At 48.3% G+C, this 24,492-nt stretch overlaps 1 long non-coding RNA gene across 1 annotated transcript in view; it reads right to left on the reverse strand.

The window, feature by feature from the left end:
- Positions 1 to 3,641: 3,641 nt before the first annotated feature.
- Positions 3,642 to 24,492, reverse strand: part of LOC144771780 (uncharacterized) — a 37,857-nt gene continuing 17,006 nt past the window's right edge. Inside the window, exons 2-3 of the long non-coding RNA XR_013599472.1 lie at positions 4,072 to 4,150; positions 3,642 to 3,976 (exon numbers count right to left, since the gene is read on the reverse strand). This is a non-coding gene — a long non-coding RNA (uncharacterized LOC144771780). The remainder of the gene's footprint in view (positions 3,977 to 4,071; positions 4,151 to 24,492) is intronic.

The following is a 24,492-nucleotide window of genomic DNA, read 5'->3' on the forward strand; positions in this document are numbered from 1 at the left end:
ATTCTTAGACATTGTAACTGCAGTAAATCCATAAACAGTATATGGTCTGGGAGTTGGTCATTACTAACTCCACAGTTCCATATTGACTTTACTGAAACCTGGGAAGTTTGGTAGCAAATGTCTCAGCGCATTAAACCCACACTGATGCCAATGTGGGATTTAATGTAAAATGCACTCAGAGGGCATCTTAGAGATGCCCCCTGAAAAACAACCAGCTCTGGTGTGGTTCCTGAATGGCTGCCCACCATATGCCACCACCAGGCAAGTTTCTGGACCCCTGGGTAGAGGGTCACAGCTCTCTGGGTCCAGAAACAGAATCCATCCTGGGCAGAGGTGTCATGCCTCCTTCCCCAGGATGGGCTGGGTCCACGAGGGTGAAGTTTCAAAGGCCAGCTGCCTTTGTAAGCTGCCCCAGCCTTTTGCTGCCCTCAGCAACTGGCTCCCACCGGTTTTGACCCCAACTTTGGGCAGGAAAATCAGCTGGCAAATCAAGTTAGGAGGAGAGGTGTGCACACCTTTGCCAACCCCACCCATCCGGTGGGGGAGGCGAGGTGAACCACACATCTCAGTTCCCTCTATTTTGAAGATGAGGGGACCCAGCCAATTAGAGAGAGGCTCCTGCCCCCCTCTCCCTGAAGGGTGGCATAATAGGGGATGTACTTGCCCCAAGGAAGGGACCTATTGGTCTTGTCCTGCACACCCATGTAACCCCCTAAATTTTAGTATTTAGGGGGACCCTGAATCTTATCGTTCTATATTCCTGTAACCTACGAAGAGGAAGGATGGATTAAGTTGTATAGCAGAGGTGACTGTGGAGAAGAACTGACTTGCCTCATCCCTACTGGCCGGTCTACAGTTTCCAGAGATCCTGCGCCAAAATTCAACTTGTCCTGCAGACAGCAACCTCCAGACCCCCTGTGAGGACTGACTGCCTTTAACAAAGACCAGATCACCTTCGAACAGCTGCTCTGTTTCAAAACTCCAAAGAAAGACTCAAAGCCTGCTGAGGATGAAGAAACTCAACTCCTGGAACCGCCACTGCACCTGTCGCCTACGGCCGGAGTCCAAGTAGCACGCCGCTTCCAGTGAGGTCCCCCAGCACTCCAGAGTCCTAGTACACCATGGGTTGACCCCTCCAGGACTCCCCAGTATCGCCTGGTAATGTGAAATCCGACCTCAAAAGGCACCCCTGCAACTGGCTGCCTAGTGCCCTGGAGAAGAGGACCTGAGATGCACCTATCTCACTGAACCCTCTAACTTACCTGCCCTGTTGTTAGTTCATCCTGGAAGACTTCCTGGACCAAGCCTGCAGCCAACATCCAAAACCGGCAACCCCCATAGGATTGCATTGGGCTCACAACACCTCGTAAGCACCCTGCACCCAGCCGTCCTGCGCTGCTGGTGGTGTGGACTTAGTGCTGACCTGGGACCCCCTTTGCCCTGACCTCAACCCTAGGAGCTTGGCTCCCAAGACTGAGCGGCCTGCCCGTGAGCAGCCCTCAACCAAAGTACCCCCTAGCCCTATTGGCTAACATTGGTCCTCTGCACTCTACACCTGGCTGCCCTAGTGCTGCTGGTGGTGTTATTTGAGTGCCCAACTGGACCTTGGAGAACCTTGGTCCTAACTCCCAAAAGCCATACTTGCAGGACGTTTACTTACCTTTAAACCGTTAACACTCTTTTTCCCATAGGAACCAATGTTCCGATTTTTGTGCCAAACATTTTGTTGAACTGACTTTTGTATGGAAAACAAAGTAACTTTGACTTAAACCCAAAACTGTCGCACTTACCGGTAACTTGTAAGTCCCCTTCTGTGATATCTCAGCATAGCACCTCAAGTACTCAAAATAACTTGAAAAGTAATCAAAGGTAATTTCTATGTATTTTAAACTGTTTTAAAAGCAAATACAAACCTATACCAATTGCAAATCCATTCAAAACTTAATTTCCTTGTAAAGTTGTGTATTTTAAAGGATATTCTACTTACTTGTACCAAGTCCTGCTTGGTTCCAAAAATAGAACATAAGTATATATCTTTTTTTATACTTACATAATTGGTCTGGATTCAGTCTCTGAGTGTGTGCCATCAGTCTTGAGTGAGTGAATACAATAAATGCTCAACACACCCTCTGGATAAGCCTAACTGCTTGCCCACACTACCACAAAGGAGAGCATTTAGTACTTGTCTAATTTAGCCTCTGCTTTACCTCTGGGGGGCTCCCTGGATTCTGTGCACACTATACCTTACTTTGGTATAGTATATACAGAGCCAGCTTCCTACACTGTCCACGTGTCCCTGTTCCTGCTTCAGTGCTCTTTTATGAGTGTCCTGGTGCCAAGATTCCCATATCAATATCAGTGTCATTGTCCCAGTATCACGATTCCAATGTTGGTGTTCTCTTGCATCTTCAACTGTCCCAGAATCTATTACATCTGTGACTCTCTCCCAGTGGCAACAATAAACTACCCAATGTATGTGCTAGTGTTCCAGTGTCAGCATCAATACTCATGTGATCCTTTGCCAAAGTATCAATAGAAGTGCTTGTGTTTCAGTTTTCATGTGTCAGTGTCCTTGCTATAAGGTTGTTATGCAGGTGTTGGTGCCCCATTGTCTGTGTCCACCCTTGTAGTTTCCCTGTGTCATGTTTGGTTCTCAAGTTCCAGTGACCCGGCATCAGTACCCCCATGCTGGTGCCTTTGTGTTGTGCCATATCTTACTGCCAGTGACAGAAATCAAGTGCCTCAATGCTGGTGCCCTTGTATCAATGTCTCAGTAGTAGACTTGTCGACTTGCCAATGTTCCTGGTCCCTCTTTTTGTTTCCTTCTGCCAGACTTCCATTGTCAAAGTTAGTGTCCATATTTTTCCATCTAGCTGTGTCCTAGTATAATTTCCTGATGTCTGTGCCTCAGTGTGAATATTCCCATGTCAGTTATTCTGTGCCACATCTGCACACCTGCCAGTGTTACCATCCTAGTCTCAATGTCCCCATGCTCGGTTCTTCACTGTGTCAGTGTTGTCTTTGCCAGTGGCAATGTCAGTGCACCCAAGCTGTATCACAGTGGCTGTAACCCTGGGCAGTGTTCTAGTGTCAATATCTATTTTAGTGCTGTTGTCATGTAAATACCCCAGTGTTCCCACTCCAGTGACTGGAGTTGAGTATGCTAGTAGAGGGTCCCCCATAAATAAGTGTCCTTGCTGTGTCACTGCTCTGGCATTTTGTACAAGCGTCAAATATTTAGAATCCGTATACTAGTGTGCATGTGTCCGTCTCACAGTGTTACAGCCCCACAACATTGTTCCCGCATCAATGTTTGTGCCTTCTGTCAACATTCCAGTGTGCATGTCCCCAAGTCAATAGCCTCATGCCAGATTTGATGCTTCTATGTCATTGCAATAGTTTCTGTGTCCCAGTGGCAGTGCAGCAGTGTCAATGCCCTTGTATCAGTGTTGTATCCCTAAGGAGTTAGGTCCTTATCAGTGATTGAGACTAGACCGTATACTTATCATAAACAACAAAAATGTCCCAAACACAATTATTTCAAAAAAGCTTTAAAGGATGGAAAAATATGTATTCATTCCAAACCAGGCAAATTCTTTTATTGCCATTTACTTTATATTTCGTCAACAATTTTTAAGTTATACTAGCAAAAAAACAAAACACTGTACATTCAATATTACACTTTTTACAAAAATCACATGAAATTATGAATCAATAAAGACAACATCAAAACATACTGCAGAAAATACAAAAAATAAATAAACCAAGACTACATATATAAACAACAACAAATGAATATTTCTGAATGTGCGTGGAACTTGTGCCAAATAAATGGCAAACAATACAAATCACTGGACTACTAGGTCCTAGTTGTTATTACAAATCAGAGTTTGTTCCATCCAACACAAAAGCCGACGCGTTTCGAGGCCAGGACGAATGTCCCTGGTCTCTCATCAGGGCTTTTAATTCCTTATATCTGCAGGATGCAAAGAGAAAAGCGCTGATTACTGGACTTGAACTAAGTGATTGCCTCTCCTGGTCTCTCAAAGAATAAATACCATCAGTACATACCAGGTATGGGTCATGTGGCGGGGGCGTCACATTCTTTAAGAATCTAAGACACCAAGGGCTTTGTTTAGAGGAGGGGTACCTGGTGGTAGAAAAGATAGCGAGTGTAATTGTGGCGCCAAAAAGTGGTTTGTTTAAATGAGCTTAAACCAAGGAAACTAACCTTTACTGTGCTGTGATTTTGAAAAATTTTCGGGCCAGTGAAGTACCATAAAAAGGTAGGCGCCCGTTTTTCGTTCTTTCTCAAAGACAAATAGCGGCGAGTTAAGCATCACTGACTCATATTTCTTAACATGTTTTTAATACAGAACAACCAGCACATGGTTACAACCCACTTAAAGTTCGGCCGAGAGACGGCACAGTAAAGGTTAGTTTCCTTGGTTTACATAATAAAGTGCAATTTATCTTTATAAAGCATGTGCAAAATTTGCAGGAAAGTGACACATGCTAACAATTAATACAAATATGTGCATAATTAGCATTCAGAAAGTGCAATAGTCGTCTTTTAGTTTATGTGCAAAACTAGCAATGATAAAGTGCATAGGAATTGGGACACAGATTAAAAAGATTAAAATACAAAATTCACAGTTTCACTAGTGCGCCGAGAATAAAATAGACTTAAAGCACAGATCTAAAATTCATAATGTCACTAGTGCACTGAACACATAGTATGGCAGGGGGGAGTTATTGTCTTTTTCCTGTTATAATAACATAAGACATTTAGTACAGTTTGTTCATAAAATCATCGATTTCCGTGCAGATATACATTTTAAAATGTATGTTGCTACGCAAAAACATATATCTGGGCTCTGCAGGTTAAACATTATCTGCATGGCTATCTTAGTGCATCGTAGTTTATTGGATAAAAAGATGGGTTTTAAATAAAATTTCCTTAATGAAATATAAAATTTGCAAAACAACATAAAATGACAGCTACTCTGTTTGGATATACCGTCACAAGGGCAGGGAGAGGTGCTGTGCTGGTTAATCAGAGGGAATGCCACTAAATGGTGCACAATGCCCAGGCGTAAGCGAGTTAATATAAAACGGTGTGAGCTTTTTGTGACTGATGTTAGGTATGATTGAAAGCCTTCGCTTACGCTATACTCCTGATGAAGGGTAAAAGTTCTTTGTTTCGCGCATTCGATGGATCTAATATTTTCCATATGTTTTAAAAAGGATACTGCAAGCTCTTTTTTGGATACACATGCCACCGACTCAGGTTAATGAAAATCATCGATTTCGTAGAGTGTTTTATACCAATATTTGATATGGCCAAGCCATGGTATACATGAACAATAATCCAGCCTTAAGCAGTCAGTTATCACGTCCTGGGTAAATTTAGTTTCGGTTTTTGACCAGATTGATCGCCATAGGGCCAATGGGTGCAGAGCTGTTAGATCCTTGACATGATTTAGGCCCACTTCCCTATGGATTATCACAGAGGAGACTGAGGCCGGGGCACATAGCAAGCGTTTCAGAAATGAGTTCTCTTCATTCTGAATTAGCTTGCCACTTTGAGTATTGTAACCCCAGACGCCCGCCCTGTATAAGGCTGATGACAGACACCTTGAATTATAGATGAACACCATCTCCTTTATTCTCCGACCCCCTAATTTAGCAGCAAATCTAAAAACACTACTAGTGTTCCTAACCATTTTAAAACGTACGCTTTCCTGTTCGCTGGCCCACCTTCCATCCCCAGAAAATGTGATGCAGAGGAACAGAACTTTTTGACGGTTTCTAATTTATCCCCATCCAAATAGAAAGTCCTGTTTTTCCTAGTCTTCTTCCCGCATGACATTACAAATGTTTTACCTTTATTTATTATCAATTTCCTGCTATTTATGAAGGTATGAAATTTATTAATAAGGCATTGCAGGCCATTTTGGGTACGATACAGGAGGACCGCGTCATCCGCGTACAGCAGTATTGGAATGGGGTTGCCATTAATGGTAGGGGCATCTGCTGGAGTTAATCTAAGGGTTTGGTCAATTTGGTTTATAAATAAAGAAAATAAAAGGGGCGCCAAAACACATCCTTGCCGAATGCCTCTATTAATCTTAAAAAAGGGGGTACATTCACCAGCTGTACCAAATCTGACTTTACTAGACACATTTTCGTAAAGTCTCGCCAAGAAGTGGGTGATCTCGGCTGGTGCTCCCATATCTAATAAAACTGGCCATAAAAGAGAATGTTCAACTAAATCAAAAGCAGAACTCAAATCAGCAAAACATAAAAATAAGTTACCTTCTTTAGCTTTTGTATATTTGCTAGCAATAAGCTCGAGGTTTACGCACTGCTCCATCGTTCCCAACCCCCTTCTGAATCGGTACTGCACTGGTGATAAAATAGCGTTTTCTTCAACCCAGGTTTCTAATCTCTCTAAGAGGACTCTACTGAGAACCTTAATTGACGAGTCCAGAAGGGAGATGGGACGATAATTGCATGCCTCTGACCTCGAGCCTTTCTTAAATAGGGGTACAATGATCGACTGACCCCATGTCTGTGGTAACCCATTGTCAGCAGCAGCATTGAATAAATGTGTCAATATGGGTGCCCATAGATCCATTTTGTGCTTATAGAGGTCCACTGGTACCCCGTCGGGGCCCGGGGCTTTACCACCCTTGCTTTTTCTAAGTCCCTCATATACCTCATTCAAGCTGATATTTAACTGCATTCTCGGCCATTTCGATTTATTTTCTTTGATTGTATCTACAATTAACCCATCTGAATTAAAAATCCTAAAAAAATGAGCTATCCAGGTGCTACAATTTACATGGGAGATTATTTCGGGAATATTTTCATTTTCTTTAAAAAGGACAATTGATTGTTTCCCAAAATAACTTGTGATTTTTAGTAGATGCCGCCATATCCAGGTTAGACCATGCCTCGTCTTGTAGCTCCTTTTTTTCGCCTAGCTAACGAGGTCTTATAGTTGTGGCGCTCTTCCCTGATTTTTACTATATCTCTGGGCTTAACATCTAGGGCCATTTTTAATTTAGTTAATGCCAGAGCACAATTTTTGTCAAACCAAACCACCTTGGTTTTCCTCGGCCTCCGGCTCCTAGCAGTCAATAAGTCCTCTATTACCACATTTATTTTTTTTAAAAAGTTAGTAAGGAGACTAGCAGGAATCACCTCAATGCCTAGATAGTAGCTTATTTCTGCAGCACATTTATAGTGAACATCCACCATGAGTTGGTCGGGGTTAGTGTTGGCCCATTTTATTCTCATGCCATTCGATCTTTCAGCTGTAATCCCTTGAATATATCTCCCGTCGGTATAGGTTTTACACCCCCAACCATATAATGTAAGTGAAATGCTGTTGTGATCACTCACAGTTTGCTCAACCACCCATAAATTAGAGTAGGCCGAGCCACAGGACACGAGAACATGGTCAATGTTAGAATGGGCATCCCTTCCTTTGAATGATGGACATTCTCTGTTGTTGCTATTTTTTGTACAATCCAACAACTCCAAGTCCATTTTCGCAACTAAGTTGTTTAATGCATTTCCGAAAAAAGTATGAGGGAAATGATTGTATGGAGTGCCGTCTCTACTATACTGCTCACCTAGATGACCGCAAATCCCCTTTTGTGAATATTTACAGGCTTGTATATTGAAGTCTCCTGCCCAGACGATAACTGGTAGATCTCTGGATTGCGATAAGGTTCTTTCTATTTCCCTCCCTATGTCTTGTATTATCAGTTCCTGATTAGCTCCCAAAATGTTATTATAAAAATTTATTATAACCAGGTCCCTACCTTTTCCATGTTCTAGACGCAATATCTGTGCGTACGGGCAACCTCAGAGCAACTCCCAAATTTAAACTCAGTGAGCTTGGTTGATACCAAAGTTAAAAGCCCACCTTTTGCCCTACCCGCTACGGGTGTTGCTGCAGATACATGATATGCTATATACCCCTCCACATGAATTTGTTCTCTAAACCATGTCTCCTGGAGACAGATTATATCGTACCCTCGGGTAATAAAGCTCTTCCAGAATGGGGTAGTAAGTTTTCCAGCAATACCCGCAATATTCCATGTGGTGATGTTGAGACCTTCATCGTTAGTGTTATATGGAATAGTGTGGGGTTGGACTATTGCTGAACTGTCCATTGAACTGGCATCTATAGCTGGAATTGTATCACATTGGACTGTCGTTACAGATGTATACATGCCACCTCTCACTGATCCCTCATCAGTATCCACATCAGCTTTATTTAATCCGGCCGCCTCAGGGTCGGTTTCAGATCTAAACAAAGTCTCCTTGGAGGGGGCTGTGCGTCCCTGAAGGACCTTTCCCTTACTATAAATTTTTTCAATATCTACATACAAGAATTCGGGTTGATCACTAAGTCAATCTATCTCGTCTATCGGGTCGAATGCCTGAAATCTGTTGTAAGTGGGAATTAGAAAGTTGTCCCTGTACTTAGGTAAGGTAGTAAAGTTATGGGCTATGTTATGGTAGTTAACTCTGGGATGATCAATCATTCGCACTTTATGTTGCTTGCCTGACTGGCCCCTATAAAAATAATCTAACGGAAGTAGAGTAGTATTATATTCCCAATTGGAGGGCAATGGCGCATTTAAAATTGAGTCCCTGGCCCATTCTGGTGTTTTGAAATTGATAACGATACAATCGCCCTCAATTTCCTTTTTACTGGGACCCAACCAGCCCACTCTCTGAACCATTACTATCTGATTCGCCCCGTGCATGGGGAAACCACAGTTTCTAGAAAGCCAGTGTAATGTTTTGTTTTTGAGCGTTACTTGATTTTCAAATTGAGTGGGCTTTAGTTTTGGAACATTAGCAAGAATCGCTACGTAAGCACTGCTTTCAGGGGGTAAATTTATAACTGCAGGAATTACATTATATGTTTTTTGCACAGGGACTGCCCTACTTAAATTAATAAGTTCTGGGCTAACTTTCTTGGGCTTTTCTGCAGTAACTATTTGCCCTGTATTTATTGTAGGGCCATTAGGTGCTACTTTTTCCGGGATAATGACTGTGCCAGTTGGTGCGGTACGATTGTTTACTCTCAGTCCACCATTAGCCGGTTTGTTTAGGGGTTTATCCTTAGGGACGTTCTTAGGGACGTTTTTCTGGGCTGGCTTAACTGGTATATTCATGTTTTCCAGCATATCTGAGTGGGCTATACCAAGCCTTTCTAGGTTTCCTACCTTATCTACTAGGAACTTTAATCTTTCCACTATCGGTAAGGTAAGTGACTTCACTAACTGCTCAAGTTGGATCATAAGGTCTGCTACAATAAGGGATGATGTTTCCTGTTGAATGGAGCACCTATCTTCATTGGGCTGCGAGTCAGAACTATTATGTGGCTTACTCTTGTCACCCTTTTGTTTCATAAGAAGGGGTACTATTTTCTTCTGTTTACCCCTTGGTTTCCCCCGGAATTTATGTGCAATCAGCAATTTTCTACTAGGTGCTGGTTTACCTTTGGAACCTCTACCACCTAAGTTTTGAAGGGTATTCCCATTATCTGTCTTGTCTGTTAAGTTAATATTGACATTACTGCATTCATCCAACCCGTCCAGATCATCAGATACATTAATTAAAATAGGGGACTCTTCATCTGTTCGCATATTGGGAGTCACTGACAATCTACTTTCCCGACGTGGAAAGTCAATGGGGGGTGATTGTTACGGTATACTGGCACAATGGTGATCTTTCCCTGGAAAGTCTGCGTATGATTCCATAAGAATGGAGTCCTGTGAATACGCTGTTGTTGCAGATGTATTTACATGAGTATTCCTATCTTGGGTGGGTAGATTTGGTAAGCACAAACTTGATGGTAATGACAAACGCCTCTCGGTACTTTCTATTGCTGTAACAACGACCCCAATAGTTTTTTGTAGCATTCTATCTATCGCCGTCAGGCTTGCTAGTGGAGTGATAGCTTGTTCTTTTTTCCTCGATGTTGAGCGAGTTGACATAGGGGTATTTATGCCCATTTTAGATCTTGTCGCCATTAGTGTACGTGTAGTGCTGTCAACTAAGTACAGTCTGGTATTTTCTGGTATTTTTGACGCAGTTTACCTGGTGCAAAAGTCCCGAGTGAAGAAGCCTAGAGTGGTGGCCCAGCCCTGCCCCGGACAGCCACAGACGGCCTGCCCTTTGCCCGGGCTTTGCCCGTCGCGTCCCGCACGCGTCCTCGCAGGACGAGGTAGCAAACGGTGCTTTATGCGCCTCCTGGTGCAGGATGATGAGGGGGGCGGCGTCCTGAGTTTGGGGCTGCTGGGTGATGTAGTCCTGACCGGCGGAGCGAAACCAGGCCAGTCAGGAAGCAGTGGAGGCAGGTCGCTCGGCGGAGCAAAGCCCGGCCGCTACACAGGAGCAGGAAGCTGTTTGACGCCTCAGCAGAGCTAGGTGAGCTCGGCCGGCGTGGAATCCCCCTTAGTGCTGACACAGAGTCCTCAGCAGCAAACGGTGCGTCATGCGCCTCCTGCCGCAGGATGATGAGGGGGGCGGCGTCCTGAGTTTGGAGCTGCTGGGTGATGTAGTCCTGACCGGCGGAGCGAAGCCCTGACAGTCAGGAAGCAGCGGAGGCAGGTCGCTCGGCGGAGCAAAGCCCGGCCGCTACACAGGAGCAGGAAGCTGTTTGACGCCTCAGCGGAGCTAGGTGAGCTCGGCCGGCGTGGAATCCCCCTTAGTGCTGACACAGAGTCCTCGGCAGCAAACGGTGCTTTATGCGCCTCCTGGTGCAGGATGATGAGGGGGGCGGCGTCCTGAGTTTGGGGCTGCTGGGTGATGTAGTCCTGACCGGCGGAGCGAAGCCCGGCCAGTCAGGAAGCAGTGGAGGCAGGTCGCTCGGCGGAGCAAAGCCCGGCCGCTACACAGGAGCAGGAAGCTGTTTGACGCCTCAGTGGAGCTAGGTGAGCTCGGCCGGCGTGGAATCCCCCTTAGTGCTGACACAGACTCCTCGGCAGCAAACGGTGCTTTATGCGCCTCCTGGCGCAGGATGATGAGGGGGGCGGCGTCCTGAGTTTGGAGCTGCTGGGTGATGTAGTCCTGACCGGCGGAGCGAAGCCCGGCCAGTCAGGAAGCAGCGGAGGCAGGTCGCTCGGCGGAGCAAAGCCCGGCCGCTACACAGGAGCAGGAAGCTGTTTGACGCCTCAGCGGAGCTAGGTGAGCTCGGCCGGCGCGGAATCCCCCTTAGTGCTGACACAGAGTCCTCGGCAGCAAGTGGTGCTTTATGCGCGTCCTGGCGCAGGATGATGAGGGGGCGGCGTCCTGAGTTTGGGGCTGCTGGGTGATGTAGTCCTGACCGGTGGAGCGAAGCCCGGACAGTCAGGAAGCAGTGGAGGCAGGTCGCTCGGCGGAGCAAAGCCCGGCCGCTACACAGGAGCAGGAAGCTGTTTGACGCCTCAGCGGAGCTAGGTGAGCACGGCCGGCGTGGAATCCCCCTTAGTGCTGACACAGAGTCCTCGGCAGCAAACGGTGCTTTATGCGCCTCCTGGCGCAGGATGATGAGGGGGGCGGCGTCCTGAGTTTGGGGCTGCTGTTTTATGTAGTCCTGACCGGCGGAGCGAAGCCCGGCCAGTCAGGAAGCAGTGGAGGCAGGTCGCTCGGCGGAGCAAAGCCCGGCCGCTACACAGGAGCAGGAAGCTGTTTGACGCCTCAGCGGAGCTAGGTGAGCTCAGCCGGCGTGGAATCCCCCTTAGTGCTGACACCATGTTCCCATGTCAGCACTGGTGCTCCTGTTTCAATGTCCCCTGAACCAGAGTCATGATGTCAGTGTGGATATGCATGTTACATCCCTGGTTATGGTGTCCATTTCCAGTTCCTCTCTGTCAGTGTACCCTGGTCAGTGTCCTAGTATTAGTGCCCCCGTGTCACTGTACCCATGTCAGTGTTAGTGCTCCTGGAGCAATGCTTGCCATCCCTTTGTCAGTTGTGGCACAAGTTTCACCAAGTCAGTGTGGCTCCCCCGAGTCACTTTACAAGCTTTAGTGCCTCACACATGTTATCCTTTGCCTCTCCCCTACTTATAGCATCCTCACACGACATAGAAGAACTAAGGGCATGGACATGCCGAGGATAAAAATAAACAAGAGATCTAGTCATCTGAAAAATTGACCAGGGATGACGAGTGCTTCCTTTGGGAAGGATAACTTTATAAAAGTTGTTAAAGAGAGTTGCCAAGTACAACATGCATTTTACTAATGCACACAATAAAGTGGCTGCATCACACTAAGTTTTAAAGCTGACCATACAGGAGCGGTTTGACTGATTATTTGAAAATGAACGAAACTGCTTGAAGTTAGTTTCACGATTGTAGTGCAGGTCGTTCATTTTAGCTTGCGTGCTGGGTGTATTCAGAGGTGAAGGAAGTGTTAATAACACGAGTTAAGCTTTTGTTTTGAAAGCAGTATCTTGGCCAGCTAGGCTTGCCATCTGCCCTGTGTTTGGTGGAGAAGGTAAGTCTCAATAAGGGGTCCCTGCCAACCCCCGTTCTCCTGCCCCATGGATACTGCCCTATCTCCTCCCGCGAGCTAACCTGCAAATGGAATCACTACCTCTCTGCCCAGGCCTCAAAAGGCTCTCCTTTTGGGCCACACCGTTCTCCCAGTAGTGGCTCACCTGCCTCCAATTGCACCAGACGCCATTTTATCACTGTTTGCTCCTCAGCACTTTGGCCAGCTGGCCTTCCTCCCCTGAGGGATCACCTTTGCCCCGCCTCTTCCGGGAACCAGCATCATAAGGATGATCTTCCTGTTATAGTACCCAACCAGAGCCACCTCGTCTTTCCCAAACATTGTACTCTGCTCCATATTATTGGTAGCCACTAAACTAGCCACCAAAAGGAGGCAAAGAAAAAAACTGGGAAAAATTACTCCAGCCCAAAGAGTACTAACAAATTACTAGAACTGGAGCATGACAGGATCAAGGATGGAGCAGAAAAAATATCATTCCAATAAAGTGCTGAGCAGTAGTAGTTCCATATCCATTGCTTTGCAGTTTTCACTTTCTCGGTTTGAACTAGTTGTGGTGTTTATAGCCATAGTTTCGTAGGCAAAGCGAAGACGAGAGAAATCATGGCTGACATCTTAGTACAAGGTGTGATCGATGTGTAAATATGAGTGGCTGTGCTTTGTCGAACGAAGGCACAGCAGCTCAAATCTTTCCTGCGCACAGTGTTCTAATGAAGTATAGGCCTCTGGTGACCCACAGCTCAGACATTCATCCAAGGATAATACCATCACCCCTCAGAACCCAGTGACAGCTGACTTACGCTGCATTACGCCCACAGCCTTGTTATTAAAGCTTTTCATTTTGAATACATCCATGAACAAAAAGAAACGAAGGAGGAGAATGTCATAAGGGACTGACAGTGCTTCGGAAAATTGCTTCTTCCAGCTGTGAAAACATTAACCACACAAAATAACTACCATCTACATTTTTTTTCTAGCTTTTTCAGGCTTAAACAGTACTCAGTAATTAAAGTAAACAGTATTTCATAATTAACTTAATATTATGCTGCTTTTTATTACGACTGCATTTGTTTGCAAATAAACCGCCTAGTCTGCTGATCAGACTCTTAGCTGTATCGAGGACCATTTCTAAGGAACAACGTTTTTTTCACAGAAAACGTGTACTCATCTGAAAACCCTGCACAAACACTTCTGGTTCCATTTACTATATTTCTGTAGTTGCCTCTGCAACAGATTGTTTACTTCTGTTCCTTTTAGGACTGCTTTACTGTTGGACATGGCCCTTCTTAGGGGAATTTACCCCCAAACGTTTCACTTATTCCTCCAAATCTTTGCTGACTCTCTCCACCTAACCTTAGGAATCTGGGCTTCATCCCCCTGTACTGCAGAGGGAAGGTGCGTGCACCTGCCTCACCCGCATTAGGCAGGGGTGTGTACGCTATGGGTTTAGGTACAGTACCTCCGTGCGCCCCGTAAATAGGTACACTTCATACCCTGGGCGAGTACAGCAATGGCTAGTAGTGGAATGTAGCACTGTGTGTGCCACCCTCCAGATAGCCTGTCAACCATGTATCGGGACTGCCATTGTAGGCCTGTGGGGTGCTGTTGTGCCCCTTCCTATGTTGCCATCACTTATGCCTCAGCCTACTTTGAATGAGTCGTCCCATATAAGGAAGCCCTGACGGGTGCAGGGGGAGGGGTGGTAAGCTGAAGGTCTGGTGGGTACATATGGATATTCCCTGCCCAGGTAGTGAGGAACACCCCACGTGGGGCTTCCCCTGCCTTAGAGTTTGGCTCTTTCCATGGGATACTCCTGGGGTGTCTCAGATTCTCTTTTGTGGCCTCAGGGCTAGGAACACGTCCTCAGTGTTCAGGCAGTATGGAAGGGCTTGTGCCTTCCTACACAGGCTAGGAAGAGGCACTGATAAGGTGATCAGAAACATGGACCAGTTATGTTATGTTAAACTTTATTTATAGAGCGCAAGTACACCAGGTTGGTTTCTTGACGCTACTCTGACAGTGTTGGGCTGAGATGTTACTAATATGCCTGGCTAAATAACCATGTTTTTAGGAGTTTGTGAAAGGTCATGAGGTCTGTGCAAGATCTGATCCAAAGAGGTAGGGAGTTCCAGTATTTGGGGCCTAGAGTGGCGAACCTTGTCCCACCAACGCGTTTTAGTCTAAAGGGAGGTATGGTCAGGAGATGCATATAAGCAGATCGTAGGGTGCGGGTCGGAGTGTACCTGTTGATCAAGCTGTTGAATAATTTTGGGTTTTTGCTATTCAGGGATTTAAAGATAATGCATCCCACCTTGAAGGTGCATCTCTGGGTTATTGAAAGCCAGTGTAACTTCTTCAAAAGAGCGGCAATATGTTGGCGCCTGTTTTCTTGAAAAATCAGTCTGGCCGCCTAGTTCTGACCCATTTGAAGATGGTGGGTGAGATAGGTCGGGATGCCAAAGTGTAGTGAGGTGGCGTTATCGATGTGGGATATCACCATAGCGAGTACTGCCTGTTTTTTTGCTTCCTGTGTCAGGAACGCCAAAGCAGACCGGGGAGGTCGCATTTGCACCTGTGGGGTGTTAACTATGTGCTCAGCCTGCCATCACAGGCCTGGTGTGCACACCGGTCCTCATGCTGTTTTGACTAAGTTTCCAGCCTGCCGTTGCAGGCTTGAGGATGTGCCCTGGCACCTATGGCATTTTGTATAGGTACCCGGTCTGCCATCGTGGGCCGGTGGATGCATCCCTGCATCACTGGTGTTCTAACACCCGTAAGGAAGTGAATAGTGTCCGGCTGGCTGGGGTAGGGTGGTGTGTGCACACTCGCACCTAAGGTGCTAGGGCTTGGGTAAGCCCATGATCCCAGCTTGTCATCGCAGACCGGTGTGTGCACCCTGGCATCTATTGTAATTAAACTCATGAGCAGCCTACCAGTACAAGCTGCTGTATGTGCGCACCTCCATCTATTGTCCCCGTGATTGTGTATGCATCCTGCCATCGCAGGCCTGTGCGTGCCCACTGACACCTGTGCCCAGTCTGCCGTTGCAGACTCGGGCGTGCGCACTTGCACCCCTGGTGCTGGGGACTATGTGTCCGGCCTGCCATTGCAGGTCTGGGTGAACACTAGCGCCTGTGCGCCCAGGTAGTGAGGAATACCTGTATGTGTTTTCACTACCTATAAGACTTGCTCTTCCCACAGGTTAACATGGGGAAGTGTTTGACATTACGTCAGGCTGGGATAGTGGATTGCAGTGGAGCAGCATCATGATGTTTCTTACCAATGGATTAGCTCTGCCAAACCCTTTCCAGTGGTAAAGAGGGTTTTGACATAACTCGCATAGAAATGCCACTTATTGAATATGGAAATTTCTATGCTGTAAGAGTCTTGTGTGCCATGCTGCCTGGCTCCGGTGGACACCAGGGGTTGAGGGAGTACATCTGTGCATTCCTCAGTGACAGTTATAAACGATGGGCATTCCATTAGAACAGACCTCTGCAATTTGAGGGCTGAATGGTATAGATTGGAGGGCGAGGTTTGACACTTGCCTCTGGTGGCCGGATCATGGCCCCACTAAACATTAAGATGTACATTCCACGGTCCCATGGCAGACAGGCCTACAAATTCGGGGAGACATCTGTGGTTCAACTACTGTTGCCATTCTTCACCAAGGGGTGAGATATGTTTGTGGGGATGTGGGACAGGAGAACCCGGCCTGCGTAGTGTACATTGCCAGAGGACTCTGCAGTGCACATGGAGAATTACTGCCCTTGAAGGGGACTGTGTGCCCTTTCTGAATAGTGGCTTGCCTGGGTTGAAGACCTGCTGAAGTGTAGCACCCTGAAGTGTGCTCTCCAAGGATCCGTCGTTGGGCCTCCTGTTCTTCCGGAGATCTCAGGAACATCAAATATCTCCTGTGAGGGACCTACACTATCTACTTGTGACATCTGGAGAGTGGTTACCTCACAAGTGTCCACAACGGCTACTAAATCCCAACCGGTAGCACAGTGTGAGCGTGGAACTAAGACTTGTGCCTAGAGATCGGATTGTGTACTACGGAGCCCCAGAAATCTTGCCCGCATCTGAGGCATGTGGTTCCTGTACCACAGGGACCCTGGTACTCATAGATGTCTAGTTGCTGGTGAGCAGATTTACCAGTTGCAGGACTCTGCGTGGCCCGTTTCATCAATCGTGACGCATTTCTCTAGTGTGTCCCTCCACCTGCATGCTCATTGCGTGGAGTGTCCGATTCACATGGTGTGACCCTAGGAGCTGGGGGATGTACCCGTAGTAGTGCCTCATTTTCCATCATGTGGCTCGGCTGAACTTGCGCCTGTGTGTGAGAATGGACTGGTCTGGTGCAGGCTGTAACATTATGCGCTAGACTTTGTGCCTCATTTCCAGGGAGGTATGGAATTTGCAACTCTTCGCTGTGCTTGACCGGAATTGCCTGGTGCAACCCATTTCAACATGCACCATTCATTGTGCCTCATTTCCTGGCTGATGAGGGCTAAAAACCCGAAATCGGTCCTAGGATGCTTGTTTCCAGTCCAGGGAGGACCTGGCCTGGCAGTTCGGGCTGGACTGTTCCCATTGGGCGCAGGGTCAAGACTGATTTGCATATGGCTGGGTCCCAACTGGAATGGCTTGGTGAGCAAAAATAAGTTGGATTTAGGCCCAGATCTCTGTACTGGGGCGAATGTATGACATTGTTCTGCATTCTGTCCATTAATTGTTCTTTTTGTATTTGTCACCCTGAGTGGGACGGGTATGACCAGACGTGGGTCCCGTGCTCTCCATGCCACTGGAGTCAAGCTATCCTGGCTGATGAGGGCTGAAAGCCTGAAACCGGTCTAAGGATGCTTGTTTCCAGTCCAGGGAGAACCTGGCCTGGCAGTTCAGGCTGGACTGTGGCGCAGGGTCAAGACTGATTTGCACTTGGCTGGGTCCGAACTGGAATGGCATGGTGAGCAAAAGAACGATGGATTTAGGCCCAGATCTCTGTACTGTCAGACAACTCGTCACAACACCCACCCACTCTGCCGGCCACACGCTTGACCCCATCTTCTCTGCAAGCCCCCACGTGTCCTTCAACCACACCACCGAACTCCACTGGACTCACCATCGCTGCATTCACTTCACCTTCAAGAAGCCCACAGCGCACCACCGCACCCAACAGATGCCTCGCCGCTGCTGGAGCAAAGTCACCGAAGACCAGCTAACCACCACCCCCGCCCAGAGCCCACCCGCCGACCCCACCGACCCCGACACCGCCGCCCGCAACCTCAATCAGTGGATCGACAACTGCACCAACACACTCGCTCCGTTCAAGAAGCCCTCCAACAGTCACACCAGCAAGAAAGCCAGCTGATTCACTGAAGACCTCCAGGCCTCCAAGCAAATCTGCCGAAAACTGGAGAAGAACTGGCTCCGTGAACAAACACCGGGCAGCTACGCAGCCCGAAAGAACGCCACCCGCAGACACCATCACTTCATCAGATCTGCCAAAAGGGCCTCCTTCAAAGACGCTTGGACAACAATGCACACAACAGCAAAGAGCTCTTCAACATCGTGAAGGAACTCTCCAACCCCAGCTCCAACACCATCAACGTCCCACCTTCGCAAGACCTGTGCGAATCGCTGGCCACCTTCTTCCACCGCAAGATCGCAGACATCCAGGACAGCATCAACGCCACGACCGACCCGACAACCACCGAGACCTCCGCCCCCACGACCACCATCCGCACCAACCGCCTGCTCTCCTGGATCAACATCACCGACGACAACACCATCAAAGATCATGAACACCATCCACTCTGGATCTCCGTCAGACCAATGCCCACACCACATCTTCAACAAAGCCAGCACAGCCATCACACCCCATCTCCGGAAAGTCATCAACCTCTCCTTTGAGACAGCAACCTTCCCGGAGAGCTGGAAGCATGCCAAGATCAACGCCTTACTCAAGAAACCCAAGGCGGACCCCAAGGACCTCAAGAACCTCCGGACCATCTCCCTGCTCTCGTTCCCGGCGAAGGTCAGTGAGAAGACCGTCAACAAACAACTGACCCATTACCTCGAGGAGAACAGCATCCTGGACCCTTCCCAGTCTGGGTTCCGCAGCAACCGCAGCACCGAAACTGCCCTCATCGCCACCACCGATGACATCAGGACCCTGCTAGACGACAGAGAAACCGTGGCCCTCATCCTTCTGGACCTGTCAGCCGCCTTCGACACGGTCTGCCACAGCACACTATGAACATGCCTCCACGGTGCCAGGATCCAAGAGAAGACCCTGGACTAGACCACCTCCTTCCTCTCTGGCAGAACACAGAGCGTCCACCTTCCCCCTTCTGCTCTGAAGCCACCGAGATTATCTGCGACGTACTCCAGGGCTCATCCCTCAGCCCAACGCTGTTCAACATCTACATGGCACCACTTGCCCACATCGCCCGACTGCACGACCTCAACATCATCTCCTATGCCAACGACACCCAGCTGATCCTCTCCCTCACCAAAGACCTCCACACCGCCAAAACCAACCTCCACGAAGGAATGAAGGTCATCGCTGAATGGATGAGGAACAGCCGACTGAAGCTGAACTCGGACAAGACGGAGGTCCTCATCCTCGGATCCAACCCTTCGGCCTGGGATGACTCCTGGTGGCCGACCACACTGGGAACAGCCCCAACACCCACCGGCCATGCACGCAACCTAGGGGTCATCCTCGACTCCACCCTCTCCATGACTAAGCAGGTCAATGCCATCTCTTCCTCCTGCTTCAACACCCTCAGCATGCTCCGCAGGATCTACAAGTGGATCCCCACCGAAACGAGAAAAACGGTCACCCAGGCCCTCGTCAGCAGCAGATTGGACTACGGAAATGCCCTCTATGCAGGAGCCTCAGCCAAACTCCTGAAACGGCTACAACGCATCCAGACCCCCTCTGCACGCCTGATCCTCGACATCCCTCACTGCAGCCATCTCACCCCCCACCTGAACGACCTGCACTGGCTCCCCGTCAACAAGAGGATAACCTTCAAGCTCCTCACCCACGCACACAAGGTACTCCACAACACCGGACCAGTGTACCTCAACAGACGACTCAGCTTCCACACCGCCACCCGCCAGCTCCTCTCCACCGCCCTCGCCCTCGCCACAGTCCCCCTCATCCGAAGAGCGACCTCCGGCGGCAGATCATTCTGCCACCTCGCTGCCAAGACCTGGAGCACCCTCCCCTCCCACCTACGGCAGACCCAAGACCTGCGGACCTTCAAAAGACTCCTCAAGACCTGGCTTTTCGAGCAGTAGCAGCATTCCCCACCCCCAGCGACTTGAGATCCTCACGGGTAAGTAGTGCGCTTTACAAATGGTATCATTGATTGATTGATTACTGGGGTGAATGTATGACATTGTTCTGCATTCTGTCCATCAATTGTTCTTTATGCATTTGTCACCCCGAGTGGGACGGGTATGTCAAGACTTGGGTCCCGTGCTCTCCATCCCACTCGAGTCAAGCTATCCTGGCTGATGCCCGAAACCGGTACTAGGATGCTTGTTTCCAGTCCAGGGAGGACCTGGCCTGGCAGTTCGGGCTGAACTGTTCCCATTGGGCGCAGGGTCAAGACTGATTTGCATATGGCTGGGTTCAAACTGGAATGGCATGGTGAGCATAAAACGATGGATTTAGGTCCAGATCTCTGTACTGGGGTGAATGTATGACATTGTTCTGCATTCTGTCCATCAATTGTTCTTTTTCATTTCCGGGGAGCCATAGAATTTGCAACTCTTTGTGTTTGAGACCTGAAGTGTCTGATGCGACCGATACCAATGCTCACCAGATTCAGTGCCCGGATTGCCTGGGCATGACCCTTATCAATGTATACCGGTCGAGGTGCTTACTCCTATCAAGAGGCTCCTCTGTGTTACTCCAGATTCATGGGTTCTTCCCCTTTGACCCTCATCACGGCGGATCAACTGCCCTCTCCACACCTAGCCTCTCCCGACGAAATCTTGGCTCCAGCTAGTAGCGAGAGAGAGAGATTGACGGGGTTGAAGGAACGCTTTCCAGATATTTTGTGTTAGATATCATATGTTGTTGTAATCCCGAGCACTCCCCGAGTGGGAAGGTGCAGAATTACAACAACATATGATATGATGACGGTGGTAGAGTTGGGGGGAATCAAGGTTGCCTCTGCAGCAGTGCAAGACCACGTGACTGCTACGTCGGGAAAAAAGCCGCAAACACGCGGAGCGGTGTTAAAGGAAGACGTGGAACAGGGAGAGGAAAAAGTGCCCAAAATGGAAGAAGACACTGAGGACAAGAACGAGGACTGCGTGAAGGGGAGTCTGGAGGAGAAGGTGCCTGGTGAGAACAGCATGGGAAAGACGCGACTGGAGATCGGGCACCAAATGGAGGCAGACGACAGGAGAAAGTCTAAAGGCGTCGTGCTTGAGTCCAGCTGTCTTCAGGGAAGAGAGGACACCAGGACCCCCTCTGCCGTGACCCATGAGGGCCGGGGCTACAGGCAAGTGCCATTCCCCCACTACTATGCTGTAGCGAAGTGGTGGGGAATGTAACACTGCACCAAGCCATTTTTCTTTCTTTTTTCTTCTTTTAAACAAAGAAAGACGGAGCATGCAGTATAATCACCAGAGTGTTACGGTGGAGGTGAAATAAAAAGCACATGCACCTCTCCTTATATTATTTTTGTTCTATTGAGACCAGCCCACACCGAGGGACATTACCATCCCGGTTGCAGCGGTGCGGGGTAGGTCAACCATTGGGCTTCTTTTTGGAGCAGATGAGTATTGAAGACGCTTTGAGAATTCTTCCTACATCTCCTACTAGCAGCGGATCACCTGTTAACTGCTTCTGCTGTTTTCCGTGTCGCTGGCTGAGGGTGCGCCTCTCCGAGGGATCCTGCTCTCATTGTTTGACTCCTAACCTCTGGGGGCTTTCCTGACCTCGCCGGACCCGCTTCGCGGGTCCCGCAGCGCTTGGACATCTGGGGCTGTTGACTGTGGAGAGTTTGCGGCGGAGGAGCGGGCAGGCAGAGGAGCCGGCGGGGCTGCGAGCACAGGCAGGGACTCCAGTATCCAGGAGCCCCTGCGCGCCCATTGCTCACACCTGGGCTGCTCTCCCCGCTGGCCACACCCCCCTGTCCACCAACCCACGATAGCCACTACTAGTGTATAAAACGGACCTTAGTTCCCGCGGCGCGGGAGGGCGCCGGGAGAAGCCCGGGACAAGGGCGGGACCGTTTGAGGCCGTTCGAGGCCTAAGAGGACTGGCCTGGCCCACCCCCCTTGGTTCGTGTCATTGTGCCTCCACATCGATACTAGTGAGCACACTTCTGGAACTGTAACTACCACACATCATGTGCTCTCGGGGTAGTCGCAGCAAGACTGCACTGGGATTGAGCAAGCCAAATGGGACCTTGGATGATTTTCTTGTGAAAACAAATTTGGCAATTGACGCCGAAATTACTAAAATGCAGAAGAGGGTTTCAATTGAGCTAGATGCTGCGCGCAGGCTTTCTCAAACTTTTGCAAACTCCAAAAAATCTTCCTTGGGAAAAATTGCGTCTGCTGCATCCCCCCAACATGCCTCACGCCCTCTTCCTTTGATAATTCACGCCGATATCCATCATCCTTCCCCTTCTTCTCCACTCCCACCAGAGCCCACCTTTATCTTTACCTCCATGACCTCTAAACCTGCTGAGGGACATGTGCCCACTGGACCTGGAATCACTATCACTCGGCCGGACATCTCCACCCCTGCCCCCTCCTCCTCTGTAGTAAAAAGGAAAAATCTAGATGGCCCAGCCCTGAAAAAGAAAAATTATGCAAGATCTGCTTACGCCCGCAAAAAAGCAAAAATTGCAAGGCAGCAGTTTTTCAATCACAGAAGAACACTGCCCAATACAGGGGAGCTCACACAAACATCAAACTCAGTCATCCAGCTAACAGGGGGTGATAGTGAACACAACCATTCTAACATCACTCTCGCCCCTGCTTTAGAGCACCTCCCTGTTTGTAGAGAGAACTTAATAGGGGGAGGGCAAAACGAGCTAGGGAGGGATACGGACAAGGCGGGTGACGATGAAGACTTTCTCAAAACAGTCTGGGTTACTTTAAAACAACTATTGTCACCTTTTGAATTAAGACTGTCACGTATTGAGAATCATCTCCTTGAGATGGATAAGACCTTAGTATCCCTGGCCACTCTTAGCCTAAAACAGCTGGAGGCCACATATCCCCGTATCGCTGAGGGTGTCCCCCAGGAAAGCAATGATGGCATCCAATCGGCTCTGGACCCTAACGCTGGCATCCAACCGGCTCCAGACCCTAACGCTGCCTCCCCTGTTCATCAAACTTTGCTCCCACCACTACCAAAACCTACTCCAATTCCCAAACCTCGGACAATTCCAAACGTTTCTGTTCCCTCTACATCAAACCCATTAAAATCAGACATAAAACCCCCCAATAAACAGATACAGCCCAAAACTATTCCTAGGGCAGCCCATAAGTCGAGTAAGATTACCAGCCCTCTTCCTCAGCGTATTGTCAACCAACATCAAAGTCACCAGAATTTTCGTGGGGGCTACATTGATCTCCCCCCTGATTCCGGGCCCTATGTTGTCATCCTGGCTGGGGTACCTTCACTTGATCCTCATTCGGTGGAGACCCAGTGGTCTCTAAAGAATAAGGTGATCCACTGGTTAAACCTCAATAGGCAGCTCTCTAACACCTCCAGGAGCGGGGTCCTAATGGTCAGGCGAGTCCCCTGGGTGGGTCGCACTCATAAATCCATACCTGGAGACTGTATTGTGGTCTCATTTGCAGACCCCCATACAGCCCAACTTATCACCACATGGGATCCATATGTTACTGACCAATCTATCGTCACCAGACCCCTCACCTTCTTTTACCCTCCTAAACAGACTGCAGAGTTACCTGGGGCCTGGTCTATAGCCCACAATCACAGATGGAAAGGTCAGGGGCACGGATGGCAACTCACTAACAACTGGTGGGAAGGAGTACCTACTAGGAATAGGTTTGAATGCCTAGACCAGGTGGATTGACTGGGAACTACTGTTCCTTCATCCCCTCTTAGTACCCACAACCACCCAATGGATGCCATTAAGAATGATAAATTATTGCCCATTAACAAAAATTCAATCCTAATGGGGGTAGATCAGTCCCGCCCTGAACAGCATGCCCCTCCTGTACAGGTCACACAACAGATAGAGATGGCACACTCCCTAGATCCGAAAGATATAATGGGGAACGAGGGTCAACTTTATCAGAAAAACAGAAACTCAACGCACTCTCTCCTATCCTGGAATGTAGCAGGCTTGGGTAGTAAGAACACCCACAAACCTTGGTTGGAGATTGTGAAGAAGTATGCCATTCTTTGTCTGCAAGAAACCTGGCTTATGGAGGAAACTCACATCCAGGGCTACCGAACATTTCACTCACCCGCTGTTCCATCACCCCAGGGTCGCAATAAAGGGGGCCTGTGCATATACATCTCGAATGTAGGGGACGTAAAAGTATATAATTTTCATTCTGATCAGTATTTCCAAATTATTTTATTTAAATGGGGCACCACACAAAAGGTGATACTAGTAAATTTTTATAATAACATGCCACCTAAGGAAGTGGAATTGATCTTGAATAAAATGATTCACCATATTCACAAACTGAGAGATCAAAGCACGGGGGACCACGTAGTACTGTGGGTGGGAGATTTCAATTGTGCCATCTGTCCGTCTTCTGAGTTAGGTTTGTGCGGCCTTTCAGACCTCGGGGAGGATGGTCCTTTTCACTTCTCACACACCAATTTGGGGACTCTCCTCAACAACATCATATTCTCTTTTGACCTCACTTTTATCAACCAGGCATGTTCCCCCCCGGTTCCCTTTGCCCCAACATATATTGGAAGAGGCTGTGAAACTAC

This window comes from Lissotriton helveticus, chromosome 8 (assembly GCF_964261635.1).
Source record: "Lissotriton helveticus chromosome 8, aLisHel1.1, whole genome shotgun sequence".
Classification (NCBI taxonomy): Eukaryota; Metazoa; Chordata; class Amphibia; order Caudata; family Salamandridae; genus Lissotriton; species Lissotriton helveticus.